Below are 15,440 nucleotides of genomic sequence, written 5' to 3'. Positions count from 1 at the left end.
TGCTCCAGCACCAGGAATGGAGGCTACTGATGCTTCGGCACCTGGGGGTGGGGGGTACTGATGATCCGGCACCTGGGTCGGGGGGTACCTATGATTTGGTACCAGGCCTCAGAGACACGCCCCCAGCCAGTACAAAAGGGAGGGGGGTGTACAGATGCCCCAGGGGGATGTACCGATGCTCTTGCACCAGGGAGAAGTACTAATGCTCCGGCATCAGGGAGATGTACTGATGGTCTGGCACCAGGGAGATGCACTGATGCTCTGGCACCAGGGAGATGTACTGATGCTCTTGCACCATGGGGATGTACTAATGCTCTGGCACCGGGGGGTGTATTGATGCTCTGGCACTAGGTGTACTGATGCTCTGGCACCAGGTGTACTGATGCTCTGGCACCAGGGGGGTGACTGATGCTCTGGCACCAGGGGGATGTACTGATGCTCCGGCATCAGGGGGATGTACTGATGCTCTGGCACCAGGGAGATGTACTGATGCTCTTGCACCATGGGGATGTACTAATGCTCTGGCACCGGGGGGTGTATTGATGCTCTGGCACTAGGTGTACTGATGCTCTGGCACCAGGTCTACTGATGCTCTGGCACCAGGGGGGTGACTGATGCTCTGGCACCAGGGGGATGTACTGATGCTCTCGCACTAAGGGGGGTGTACTGATGCTCTGGCACCAGGGGGGTGTACTGATGTTCTGCACCAGGAGGATGTACTGTTGCTCCGGCACCAGGTCTCAGAGACACGCCTCCCCGCAGGTAAACTGTCGGGTACAAAGGGGGGGATGTACTGATGCTCTGGCACCAGGGAGGATGAACTGATGCTCCGGCACCAGGGGGGTGTACTGATGCTCCAGCACTAGGTGTACTGATGCTTTGGCACCAGGGGGGGTGTACTGATGCTCTGGCCCCAGGGGGGGTGTACTGTTGCTCTGGCCCCAGGGGGGGTGTACTGATGCTCTAGCACCATGGGGGTTACTGATGCTCTTAGCACCAGGGGGGGGGGTACTAATGCTCCAGCACCAGGGAGGTGTACTGATGCTCCGGCACCAGGGGGGTGTACTGATGCTCCGGTACCAGTGGGATGTACTGATGCTACAGCACCAGGTGGGTTACTGATGCTCCAGCACCAGGGGGGTGTACTGATGCTCCGGCACCAGGGGGATTACTGGTGCTCCAGGACCAGGGGGATGTACTGATGCTCCGGCACCAATGGGATGTACTGATGCTCCAGCACTAGGTGTACTGATGCTTTGGCACCAGGGGGGTGTACTGATGCTCTGACACGAGGGGGGGTGTACTGATGCTCCGGCACCAGTGGGATGTACTGATGCTACAGCATCAGGGGAGTTACTTATGCTCTGTCACCAGGGGGGTGTACTGATGCTCCAGCAACAGGGGGGGGGTTGCTGATGCTCCGGCACCAGTGGGATGTACTGATGCTCTGGCACCAGGGGGTGTACTGATGCTCAAGCACCAGGTGGGGTGTACTGATGCTCCGTCACCAGGTGGGGTGTACTGATGCTCCAGCACCAGGTGGGTTACTGATGCTCCAGCACCAGGGGGATGTACTGATGCTCCAGCACCAGGTGGGGTGTACTGATGCTCCAGCACCAAGGGAGTTACTGATGCTCCAGCACCAGGGGGGTGTACTGATGCTCCAGCACCAGGGGGGTGTACTGATGCTCCGGCACCTGTGAGATGTACTGATGCTCCAGCACCAGGGGGTGTACTGATGCTCCAGCACCAAGGGAGTTACTGATGCTCCAGCACCAGGGTGTGTACTGATGCTCCAGCACCAGGGGGGTGTACTGATGCTCCGGCACCAGTGGGATGTACTGATGCTCCAGCACCAGGGGGGTGTACTGATGCTCAAGCACCAGGTGGGGTGTACTGATGCTCCGTCACCAGGTGGGGTGTACTGATGCTCCAGCACCAGGGGGATGTACTGATGCTCCAGCACCAGGGGGATGTACTGATGCTCCAGCACCAGGTGGGGTGTACTGATGCTCCAGCACCAAGGGAGTTACTGATGCTCCAGCACCAGGGGAGTGTACTGATGCTCCGGCACCTGTGAGATGTACTGATGCTCCAGCACCAAGGGAGTTACTGATGCTCCAGCACCAGGGGGTGTACTGATGCTCCAGCACCAGGGGGGTGTACTGATGCTCCAGCACCAGGGGGGTGTACTGATGCTTCGGCACTAGGGGGGTGTACTGATGCTCCGGCACCAGTGGGATGTACTGATGCTCCAGCACCAGGGGGGTGTACTGATGCTTCGGCACTAGGGGGGTGTACTGATGCTCCGGCACCAATGGGATGTACTGATGCTCCGGCACCAGTGGGATGTACTGATGCTCCAGCACCAGGGAGGTTACTGATGCTCCAGCACCAAGGGAGTTACTGATGCTCCAGCACCAGGGGGATGTACTGATGCTCCAGCACCAGGGGAGTGTACTGATGCTTCGGCACTAGGGGGGTGTACTGATGCTCCGGCACCAGTGGGATGTACTGATGCTCCAGCACCAGGGGGATTACTGGTGCTCCAGGACCAGGGGGATTACTGGTGCTCCAGCGGAACCCCGCGTCCTCAGCAGGCAATACGGGGCGAACAGTATGGTGCGAACCCAGCGCCCTCCAGACGTCAGTACGGTGCGAACACGGGGCACTTTAAAGGCAGTAGTTTTCCGTGCAACTTCGGTTCACAGGCAGTACGTCTCGAACTACGGCCCCAGGCAGTACGGGTCGAACAAGTACGCACCAGCCCACAATACTTTTAAGGCAGGTACGGCTCGTACAACGGGCAGTGCGGGCCGTACGTTTTAGCGCGAAGGGACACAGTACCTTTCTTAGTTTCACGGGAAGGTTCGTGGCGGCCTCGCGGTCCAGTCCCGGGGTGTCCCACGTCGCGCTGGTGTCCAGGGGACGGCGGAGCTTCGGGGGGCGCTCGGGCAGGATGCAGGTCGCCGCAAAGGGGGGTCAGAAGCAGAAGGGCAGCCTCAGGGGTGATTTCCCAGCGCAGCGCGCTGTCAGCTTCCTACGGCGAACCAGGGCACGCTTCAGGTCCTCACAAGAGCCTGCACAACCCGGCGGGGTCACAGGGGCTCGGCGCTCAGACGCAGGACTCTCCTCCTTACTTTGCGAGCTACGGCTCGAGGGGGCAGCTGTTCACGGTGCTCGGGCTGTCAGGCCTTTACTTTGTTTGCAGCCACGCCAGCAGCAGAAGTCACGTTGCTCAGTGAGGTCAGGGGGTGCTCAGGTTCCCAGGGGTCAGCTTGCGGAATTACCCACGGCACTTCTCCTCTTCTTTCAGGGTGGTAGCGCCCACTGTTCCTGGGGCGCAGGTCAGGGGGCAAGTTCACACGCAAGCCCTTGGAGATTGTTTGTAAAAGCACAAGTTGAATTAAAGTCTTTTTCTTCAGGCTTTCCTTCTCCTTCCAGCAGACAGGCACCCACTGCAGGCCAGTCTCTCAGGCAGAGAGACAGTATTCCTCCTTCAGCTTCTCCAGGTCCTTCTCCTTCAGGCAGAGTTTCTTCTTGGCGCAAACAGGATCTAATTTCTTAGGAGCCAGGCTCCTACTTTTATACACCAATTCTTTTGTTCTTTAGCGCCAGGGGGCCTGGGCCTGGCTCAGTCCAGTTTTTGGAGCACTTTGTTGTGGTGACTCTGCGCTTCCCTTTCAGCAGCAGGGCAGAGACATCAGCCGCTCCACAGGGGGCGGCGCCGGCTTTGTGCTGGCAGAGCACAGGTCTATTCAAGAGTCAAGGTGTACTCCTCCCACCCATCCTGGTGTAATCTCTCTACCCACCACCTGGCAGCCAGCCTGTCTCCTGGAATTCCCCAGCCCTGCTCCTTACTGTTGCTAGGCAGAACACACACACACACAGCGCAGAGGCGGACTGAATGGCCAGATCAGTAAATACTAACTTTCTAAAAGTAGTATTTACAAACACAGGATATTAAAATAAACTTTACTAAAAGAAGTATTTTATTATTCTGAGTCCAGGCATACTAAACATGACTTTCTACCATGCTCTATGAGTCCACTGGGGTCACAGCGTGTAGTGACTCCAGCAGCCCATTCTGGCCTATGGAGAGCAGGTAGCCTTCAATAGTGAAAAACGAAAATGGCTGTAATTCACTATTAAGACATGCCACACACATCAGGGCATGTCCTACCTTATGCCTACAATGCACCCTGCCCTTGGGCCTACCAGAGGGGTGACTAATATGTAGTTAAGGGAAGGTTTAGGGACTGGCAAGTGGGGGCACTTGCGCAGTCAGCGCGACAGTACCAGACGGCGCGCAGGTTCTGCAGTGGCAGACCCTAGACATATTTTACTAGGCCGCTTCTGTGGGTGGCACAACCAGTGCTGCAGGCCCACCAGCGGTATTTGTATTTACAAGCCCTGGCACTCCTGGTGCACTTTACTAGGGGCTGACAGTAAACCAAATGACTCAATCATGGACACCAATCAATGTATACATTTTTAAAAGGGAGCACTTGCACTGTGGCACTGATCAGCAGTGTCACAGTGCTCTGAGCAGCTAACACCAACAAAACACAATGAGGCACATCAGCAAAAAGTGGAAGGGAGACTCACGCCAAGGTGCCAGGTCTAACACTGATGCTCCAGCACCAGGGGGTGTACTGATGCTCCAGCACCAGGGGGGTGTACTGATGCTCCAGCACCAGGGGGGTGTACTGATGCTTCGGCACTAGGGGGGTGTACTGATGCTCCGGCACCAGTGGGATGTACTGATGCTCCAGCACCAGGGGGGTGTACTGATGCTTCGGCACTAGGGGGGTGTACTGATGCTCCGGCACCAATGGGATGTACTGATGCTCCGGCACCAGTGGGATGTACTGATGCTCCAGCACCAGGGAGGTTACTGATGCTCCAGCACCAAGGGAGTTACTGATGCTCCAGCACCAGGGGGATGTACTAATGCTCCAGCACCAGGGGGGTGTACTGATGCTCCGGCACCAGTGGGATGTACTGATGCTCCAGCACCAGAGGGATTACTGGTGCTTCAGGACCAGGGGGATTACTGGTGCTCCAGCACCAGGTGGATTACTGGTGCTCCAGGACCAGGGGGATTACTGGTGCTCCAAGACCAGGGGGATTACTGGTGCTCCAGCACCGGATTACTGGTGCTCCAGGACCAGGGGGGGTTACTGATGCTCCAGCACCAGGTGGGGTGTACTGATGCTCCGTCACCAGGAGGGGTGTACTGATGCTCCAGCATCAGGGGGGTTACTGATGCTCCAGCACCAGGGGCGGTTACTGATGCTCCAGCACCAGGGGGCGGGGGGTTATTGATGCTCCGGCACCAGTGGGATGTACTGATGCTCCGGCACCAGGGGGTGTACTGATGCTCCAGCACCAGGGGATGTACTGAAGCTCCAGCACCAAGGGGATGTACTGATGCTCCAGCACCAGGGGGGTTACTGATGCTCCGGCACCAGTGGGATGTACTTATGCTCCGGCACCAGGGGGATGTACTGATGCTCCAGCACCAGGGGGATGTACTGATGCTCAAGCACCAGGTGGGGTGTACTGATGCTCCGTCACCAGGGAGGTTACTGATGCTCCAGCACCAGGTGGGTGTACTGATGCTCCAGCACCAGGGGGGTGTACTGATGCTCCAGCACTAAGATGATGTACTGATGCTCCAGCACCAGGATGATGTACTGATGCTCCAGCACCAGGGGGATGTACTGATGCTCCAGCACCAGGTGGGGTGTACTGATGCTCCGGCACCAGGGGTGTGTACTGATGGTCCAGCAACAGGGGGGGTGTACTGATGCTCCGGCACCAGGTGTGGTGTACTGATGCTCTGGGTCCAGGTGGGTGTACTGATACTCTGGCACCCAGGGGGGTACTGACAGTCCGGCACCTGGGGAGTGTACTGATGCTCCGGCACCAGGGAGGGTGGGATGTATTGACTGTCCAGCACCAGGCCTCCCTGACGAGCCCCCCTCTGCAGGTAAGCTGTCTATCCGGTACAAAGGGGAGAGAGGGGGTGAACTGATGCTCCGGCACCTGGGGGGGTGTACTAATGCTCTGGCACCAGGGGGGTGTACTGATGCTTGGGCACCAGGGGGGTGTACTGATGCTCGGGCACCAGGGGGGTGTACTGATGCTCAGGCACCAGGTGGGGTGTACTGATGCTCTGTCACCAGGGGGGTGAACTGATGCTCCAGCACCAGGTGGGGTGTACTGATGCTCCAGCACCAGGTGGGGTGTACTGATGCTCTGTCACCAGGGGGGTTACTGATGCTCCAGCACCAGGGGGGTTACCGATGCTCCAGCACCAGGGGTGTGTATTGATGCTCCTGCACCAGGTGGGGTTACCGATGCTCCAGCACCAGGGGTGTGTATTGATGCTCCTGCACCAGGTGGGGTGTACTGATGCTCCAGCACCAGGTGGTGTGTACTGATGCTCCAGCACCAGGGAGGTTACTGATGCTCCAGCACCAGGGGTGTGTACTGATGCTCCTGTACCAGGAGGATGTACTGAAGCTCCGGCGCCAGGGGTGTGTACTGATGGTCCAGCAACAGAGGGGGTGTACTGATGCTCCGGCACCTGGTGGGGTGTACTGATGCTCTGGGTCCAGGGGGGTGCACTGATGCTCCGGCACCGGGGGTGGGGATGCACTGATGCTCTGGCACCAATGGGGTGTACTGATACTCTGGCACCCAGGGGGTGTACTGACAGTCCGGCACCTGGGGAGTGTACTGATGCTCCGGCACCAGGGAGGGTGGGATGTATTGACGGTCCGGCACCAGGCCTCACTGATGAGCCCCCCGCTGCAGGTAAGCTGTTCATCTGGTACAAAGGGGAGAGAGGGGGTGAACTAATGCTCGGTCACCAGGGGGGTGTACTGATGCTCGGTCACCAGGAGGGTGTACTGATGCTCGGGCACCAGGGGGGTCAACTGATGCTCCGGCACCTGGGGGGGTGTACTAATGCTCCGGCAAAAGGGGGGTGTACTGATGCTCCAGTCCAAACTGCAGCCTACATGGAGGTGGAAGTAAGTAAATGCCCTTCCCAACTCTCAGTGAAGAGGTGAGTCGTAGGTTAATATAGGGACCATACATATCTGTTTACAGTGCCCTGAATGGTTCCTGTTCTGTAAAACGCACGTCCCAAATGAAACCTTTGACGTACAAGTGACAACTGATGCGTGAAAGTGTTTGTGGCTTTGCTCCTGCACGGCTGGGACCACGTGAAAGAAGGAAAGTGTAGGGAGGTCTGAAACCACAAAAAAACTTAGGAGTCCATCTACACTGCTTCCTCTCGGTGAAGCCTCTAGTTCATTTTGGCTCATTGTCTTTCTCCGTTGAAATGTTTGTTTCCTCAGTGTGCCACCCTTGGAGCCATCTTTCATGTTATGTTATGTTATACGGATTTATAAGGCGCATGGCTGCCCCAGCAACAGGGCGTCCCAGCACTATATCAAGCAGAACTGGAAAGGACAAGGGAGCTAGTGGCTGGAGAATAGCCACGTCTTGCGTACTACGGGCAGCCAGAGGGATGGATTTCCAAAGGGCAGGTGCCAGTGCCTGGAACGCGCGGCCCTCTGCTCTTGTCCTGATCGGTCATCGACGTGAGGTTACTGTGACCAGACCCTGTGAGCCAGGTTTCTGCTTTAGAAATGCCACATCCATACGTACCACCAGCCCTTCAGAGCACTGTCATGCTCAGGCTGGGCAGTAGAAGTTACAGGTGCTACACTGACTTCTACCAGAGAGAACCACCAGTTCATAATCCTGACACTCTTCTCAAAGCATAGAGTGTGCCGTGGTACCTAGTAAACGAGCTGCACTCGGAGTCTTATGCCCATTTTTGGAGATGGGAGAACACTAATGTCCATTTTACCCAGATTAGGCAAAAACAATCTGAGAGCCCAGATCACACTTGTGAAGGTGCTAGACCTGTGGTGACGATGGCTGCGGGCAACCGAGATATTGTAATAAACCCATAGGTGACCGCCCCTCCCAAGAGGGAGTCGTGCCCACATCAAGGGTACCTTGCAGGAGGCCATGGGACTGCTCGCGCCAGGATGCTGGCCCTGCTGAACTTGTACCAAGGCCACAAACTGGGGCGCATCACTCTGGGCCAAGCCAAAGCACTAGCCTTTTCTGCTCCCTTCATAGTGCTGTCCAGCGAGGCCAACTTGTCCAGACCTGTAACACTTTGCCTAACCTGGCCCTCTTGTGGGTCATTTACACATGCTTGGTACTGATTCCACGTAGAGCCTGGTGCAAACATTGCTTCCAGTGATCAGCTTAGTTGATTTTGTCTGTGAATCATAACACAGTATTTCATTTATGAAGGATTATATGGAGAGTAGATGGACGTTATGAAGGATTGTATGGCGAGTAGATTTACTTCATGAGCAGGATTGCATGAGGAGTAGATTAACTTCGTGAGAAGGATTGTATGGAGAGTAGATGGACGTTATGAAGGATTGTTGTCTTCAAAACTGATTTTATTTTGAACAAATCCTTGTCCCAGAAACGCTGTGCATGGTTGGAGTAACCGTGTATGAGACAGAAGGAGGATGCACATCGAGACATGCGGGCGTCTGGGTGATGATGGTTAGACAGAGGTAGACCTGTTGTGAACGTAGCATGTTACATACATGGGAAGGTCTGGTCGCATTGAAGGTCTTCGCTCTCTTCTACCTTGGCAAAGGGCAATTCATCCCACTGGCAGCGATGCCACGCTGAACTTGAGATACATGTGATAGGTGTTGCATGTCTCTGTAGTAGGGCCCTGTCATGGAAGAAAGCCACAAAGCGCTACAAATTCTTCTTGACAAGAATAGTTTTTGATCGAAGGTGAAGAGCTTTGCAGGAGCTGAAAAGCAAGACACCAACACTACCCAGAGACAGAGTAGTGGAAGCATCTACTCTTCCAGCAGGAGAAGCAATGAGCAGACAGCAGCAGAAATAGATCAAAAGTCACAGACAAAAGGCCTCTAAGGTGGGGTGAACACAATGGAAAATAGATGGTTTGAAAGCTTTGCAATCCATCCTTCTCAGGCCAGATCTTCCTTGTGTATGAGTTAGGCTGAACATGATATAGCCAGAAAATGGTTAGGAGGGATACAAGACTGAACTTGCCCACCTTCTAAAACAAGTGAGCGTGTCTTTGTGGGACAGGCGCAAGAAGGGAAACAAATATTTACCGTCCTTCCTTGATCCATCTGGCATGTCTGGTTCTCCAGTTCTCTGTGTCCCATGCTGCTTCTTCATACTTCTCAGCCCAGATTCCTAGACCCCACACGCTGCAGCTCTTAACCAGCGGGTAACCTGAAGCCTACCACAGGCACACCAACTCCAGCTCCTGCTCTAGACACAAGGACTCTTTCAAGAGAGGCATGAGACAACCCCCCGCCCCACCTCTCCAGGTGTAACAACATTCTACATCCTTGTTCCTTTCCATCTAGGCTTCACGATGGCTGGTCTGGGGCTTCAAGCATGTACCATCGAGAATCAGGTGATGGTATGAGTCGCTTGTAGTTATGCACCAGTAGGAGAAGGTGACTTGTAAAGCAGACTTTGAGGGAGCTGCGGGCTGTGCTTAATTTGAGCCGGCGGTTGCAGCTGGGACCCAATGGCACTCATTCGTAAGGACCGGCGTCTTATCTTTCATCAGCAGATTTTGACCCAGAACAAGAGAGAGAAAGGTAGAAAAGGGGGAAAGTAAGAGGAAGAGAAAGATGGAAAACAGCACAAAAGACAGAAGGGTTGAAAAGGCACCTGCATGTGTAAGATAAAGAAGGGGGCATATGGTGATGGATGAAAGAGGCATGAGGTAGAATCAAGAGTAAGCAGCCTTGGTATTTGGCAACCCAACATTCGGCAGCTCAGGCCATGGTCTTCTAAGAAAACGTTGGGCACCGGCACTTAGTATTTTTCAAATTAAGCATTGTCACAGTGCTTTTGTGAGTGTCTGACACTGAAGACTTGTTGAGACGTAAATCCCCTAGATGGCTTTGGGAAGCTGTGCCACCAAAGTCCTGTATGGTTTTGACCAGATATTGCAAGGTGGAATATTTTGTGGTGTGGCTGGAGGCCTTACCATGTAACATTCTCAAAATACAGCGTAGATGATCCTTGGATTCAACCAGGAATAATCCTTAGCTCTGTCCTGGTGGTGTGGCAAAGAGCGGTCAGGCATTACTGGAGGAACATGTGTTAAGCATTTTACAGAACCACAATGGTTCATAAGTAATTGAGACAACTCTAAAGAAATCCGACACCAATTTATAAAAGTAGAGTAATTTTATATAAATACAGACACCAAAATGAACTTTATATCATACATACTACCGGAGTTGTGGAATTTTAAAACTTTCAAAATAGATGCACTTTAAGTAAAACTGGCCCTTTTGAAATGAATGAGGGAAAACACAGGTGACACTCAGTCACCTGCAGGGTGAGTACAAATGAACCCTCTTGTGGATAAGGTCCTGCGGGTCCCTAGATCAAGTTCCAACAGTTATTACTTCGTTACCTTACCCAGAGAGTCCGGGTGCCGAGGTGATTTGGCTGTCCTTGGTACTGAACGGGATCTGCTGCAGCTGTCAGACTTGCAGCACTTGACAGAACCACATTTGGAGATGGAGTTCGACTCTACCCATGCAGGGTAGAGGCTTTGGGGTCCTTTGGCCCGGGTTCACTAGCTGGATTTCTTCTACCTTGCTTGGCGGCACTGGATTCAGAGGTAGCTGTCAGCTGTCAATCTCTGGGGGCAGGTCGCGTCAAAGATGCTTTACCACACCCTCAATAACTTCAACTTCAGGATGCAGGAAAACAACTGTGAGGTCGTTGATGACGTTTGTCGCTGTAAGGTGCTCTTGAGCTGACTATGCCATCAAGGGGTCGATCACCCGACTGGCGATCACCAAGTCTTGGCTGTGGCAATTGTAATTCATGGTTACTTCGGCAGCTGGAGGGCGAAAGGACACCACTTCTCTTCGGGCTCACTCTTGACACGCCCAGCGAGTTGCATTTCTTTTTTTGAAAGAATATTTTTATTTTGTTTTCAAACAGAGAAAGAGCAGCAAGTACATCACATAACTATTTTGTGTCCTAACTCTGAGGTGAGGCCCCCTACAAGTAAGACATGTAAAGCATCATGACTTCAAGAGATTAAGTAAAGCCCACACCTTACCTGGAGTTTTCCACTATATTAGGGGGAGCCCTCATCGTGGTCACCGGGGTCCAAGCCCGAGCCAGTGTTCAAACCTCTGTGGTTGCGCCATCTGGCCCAAACTGCTGCCATTTGTGTGGACAACCCCTGCCCAGATAAATGGATAAATCCACTGTTGGAGCCTCTCTAGTGCCCCATAAATGTGCAATGTTTTGCTTGGCTACCACAAGGCCCAGTGAGAGCCACTATTTGCTATATCTCGGGGTGGAACATCCCCCCATATGTGTAGAAGGCATATCTTCGCCAGGTCCGGGGGTGACATTCCGATGACCTTCCCCCATGATCTTCTGCAACTCCAGCCAATAGGTTTTCACCACTGGACAAGACCACTGACTATGGAAGAAGGTGCCCCCTTCCCCAAAACCCCAAAGGCAGAGGTCAGTCCGACAGCGGCCCATGGCCTTGACAGCAGTACTGGATTAATATGAGCGATGTAGGATACGTAGGTGAACCATCTGAAACCCTGTATTAATAGCCACCTCACGAAAGGCTCCCAGTGCCTCCTCCCACTCCCCATCCTCACTATCTCCAATGTCTCCTTCCCATTTAGTCCTAAGCGTGGTGAGGATGTTTGGGGAATTATTGAGTAATTTCTTGTAAATAAGCGAGGCAGTAACGCCTCCGAGAGGACACTGTCCGCAAGCGGCAAGTTGCGATTAGGGATGTGCACTCTGAGGGCATGGCGAAGTTGCATTTATTCGAAGGCTTCAGTGGGGGCTAGATCGCATTGGGCCTTCATATCCGCCCAAGTAAGCATGTTTCTGTCCTTCCACAGATTGCCCACCGTGGATATGCCTATGAGGTTCCATGATCGGAAGCCTTGTAACCTGCGCGCTTGGCTAAGTGAGTCACTGCACCACAATGGGGTAATATCAGTGGGCCTCTCCCTCCGACCTGCTGTTTCTAACTGAGACCTGGATACATGTGAACTCCTCAGTAGAGCTCGGATTAGCATGCCCCGCTGGATATAAGATTCTCCAGAAACCTCGCTTAACGGGGAGTGGAGGAGGAGTAGGGCTAATCTTTAAGAAACAGTGGGATTGTGCCATACTGCCGATTGAAGTCATAGCAGGATACGAGATTATGGGCTTCTCCCTACAGGAGGCTAAGGGGAGAGTGTTGTCGGGTATGGTTTGCTATAGGCCCCCGGTTATGGACGCTAACCATCAGGCGCTATTGGACACTATTGTTGCCTTGGCTTCCACACACTCCAGAATGCTACTTCTAGGAGATTTTAATCTCTGGGAAACGGAGTTTTGGAAATCATTTAGAAGCCCTGAACTACACCTGTGAGAACTGTGGCCTCCACCAGCTTATCCAACAACCTACACATGTAGGAGGCCACACACTCGATTTAGTATTCGCCAAACCCTCTGAAACTGAAGTAATCAGTATTGCCCCATTAAATTGGACTGATCACTACTTAATACAGTTCAGGATAAGCATACAAGAGGACAAACTGGCTGGGAACAAACAAGCCAATTTTAGGTGGGGAAGAGACTGGGCTAAACTTTCCAAGAGAGGAACTACCTCCCTCTTCTCAAGATCTAATTTGTTTGACCCAAAAGTTGCGCCGGAAGAAAACTATACCAGATATAGTAACTCCATCAATCTAGTATTGGAAGGATACATACCTAAAAAAAAACTGAGAGTGCGCAGTACTCCATCAGCCCCCTGGTTCAGTGAGGAGCTAAAAGCGCTACGTCTAGCACGCAGACAGACCGAAAGAAGCTGGCGTAGACAGTACTTGGAAGCAGATAGAAAAGCCTTAAAAATTATACAACGTCAATACAAGGCAGCTATTAGGGAGGCCAAGGCGAAATTTTATGCTAACTCCATTCTGCAGGCATCCAACGGAACCAGGGCGCTCTTTAACATCGTTAGAGACCTTAGTAATCCGGGTTGCCTGGCCAGAACTGTCCAGCCATCGCAAAACTTGTGCAATGAAATTGCTACATTTTTTGTTGATAAGGTCAACAATATCGTGGGTGGGTTTGATCAGAATGCTACAGAGTCCTCCTTGATCAGTGTAGATATCAGGAGATTTTGCTCTGAGCTACTTTGATCCCCCTACGTAGGATTCCTTTAATGAGATAGCGCGGGAGATATCATCAGGGTCACCTCTTGACCCCCTTCCTCATAAGATCTGGAAGGAGCGCGGACCCGATCTATTTTCGGACCTGTAGCAGATCTGTTGTCAATCCCTGAGTGAAGGTACTGTACCAAGCAGGTGGAAGCAAGCGATAGTCACTCCACTATTGAAAAAACCTTCCCTTGACCCATCACTGCCAGCTAATTTCTGCCCAATTTCCCTTTTACCATTTCCAATTAAAATCTTGGAAAAATTAGTCAGCAAATCCCTGTCTAACTTTCTGGAAGAACATTTGATTTTAGACAGGGACCCGTTTGGCATTCGGCCTGGGCACGGGACGGAAACTGCACTGATAACCGTTTTGGACAAACTTCGAATGCGTGCCTACAGTGGCTGCTCCTCTATGTTGGTGCTGATGGATATGTCGGCAGCCTTCGACACGGTCAATCACTCAGTGCTGCTGGCAAGGTTAGAGGATCTGGGGGTGACAGGTCGTGCCTTGGAATGGCTACGGTCATATTTGACGGATCGTCAACAGGCAGTGACCCTGACGCCATTTGTGTCCCCCTGGGCCCCGGTTCGCTATGGAGTACCTCAGGGCTCAGCCATCAGCCCAATACTCTTTAATGCCTACCTGGGGCCCCTGATCCCTCTAATAAAATCTTACGGGATCGAGGTGGTTAATTATGCGGATGGCATTCAGCTAATGTTCTCCTTGGAAGGAGAGCATGCAGTTCCCCTGAATTCTTTCCAGACATGTATGAGGAAAGTCTCAGATTGGCTGAGAGCCAACTCACTGCAGCTGAATGCCGGGAAAACGGAGTTACTGCATTGCTGTGCAGCTAGACTGCCTAAACATCTCTTGGGTGAGTTCCGGCTTCTACCGGAAGACGCCCCGATAGCGGCAGTAAAAACAGTCCGTAACCTGGGGATCATGATGGATGAAGACCTCCAGTTGCAATCCCAGGCGAATAAGACCATTGGAACCTGTATTGGTTTACTAAGAGCTCTGCGTCAAATCCTTCCGCTTCTCCCTAAGGAGGCCAGATCTTTGGTAGTCCAGAGCGTAATCCTGAGCAGACTGGATTATTGTAATTCACTGTACCTGGGTGCCCCCCTGTACATTGTACAGGGACTGCAAAGAATACAGTCTGCTGCAGCCAAACAGGCCCTGGGGAGAAAACGTGACTCCTCAGTTACACTGGCACTGAGGGACCTTCATTGGCTCCCAATCAGTAAAAGGATCGAGTTTAAATCATTGGTTATGGTTTATAAAGCCCTTCATAATATTGGTCCGCTACCTCTGTGTGACAGATTCTCGTGGTACGAACCAAAGAGACTCCTTCGTTCCACTAGCCAAAGTCTGGCAGTTGTCGCCAGAGTAAAACGCACCAAGATGGGAGGTAGGGCTTTCAGTACGGCGGCAGCCCGCCTCTGGAATCAGATCCCCCAAGAATTACTTCAGGCCAAAACACTGCTGAGTTTCAGGAAAGATCTTAAAACGTGGCTCTTTGGCAGAGAATAGAGCGCAATACTCTTGTCCCATCGGCTTTCGTTCTCACTGTCCTAGGTTATCACAGTCTCTCAGCGCCAGGATACCCGTAGGGTGGCAGACAGCGCTATAGAAGAGTTTATACAATACAATACAATACAATAAGGGACCTGTTCCAATTGATGGTGTAACCGGAGTGTCGGCCAAAGGTCATCAATATGTTGGTGAGTTTGGTGATTATCGCGGGGGCGTTCGTTATAAAGAAGAGGATGTCATCAGCATATAGACAGATATGCTCCTCTCACGGTTCCCCCCATAACTGATACCCTGTACCAGCATGTCCTGCTGACCCATGCCACCAGCGGCTCCTGGGTGAGGGCGAATATCAGCGATAAAAGTGGGTACCCCTGTCTAGTCCCCCTACCTAGTTTGAAGTTGCGGGATATGGTGCCTTTGACCTTGACCTGGGCAACCGGGTGCCTGTACAGTCGACGCAGCCAGCCCATAAGCTGGGATCAAACCCCATCCGTGTTTCTTTAGCCTACCATGACCCCATAAAGCCTACGGAGATTCAGGAGTGTCCCTCTCTTTGGCATGAAGCTGGACTGTTCTGGAGGGAC

General features: G+C 52.8%; 1 protein-coding gene across 2 annotated transcripts in view; it reads left to right on the top strand.

Annotated features, from left to right (window-relative positions):
* The window catches only part of LOC146863575 (uncharacterized), a 306,105-nt gene that overhangs the window by 60,824 nt on the left and 229,841 nt on the right, over window positions 1-15,440 (top strand). The gene's annotated exons all lie outside the window — the stretch shown is intronic.

Source organism: Triturus cristatus, chromosome 2_1 (genome assembly GCF_964204655.1).
Source record: "Triturus cristatus chromosome 2_1, aTriCri1.1, whole genome shotgun sequence".
Lineage (NCBI taxonomy): Eukaryota > Metazoa > Chordata > Amphibia > Caudata > Salamandridae > Triturus > Triturus cristatus.
This window is presented reverse-complemented; position numbering and strand designations above follow the sequence as displayed.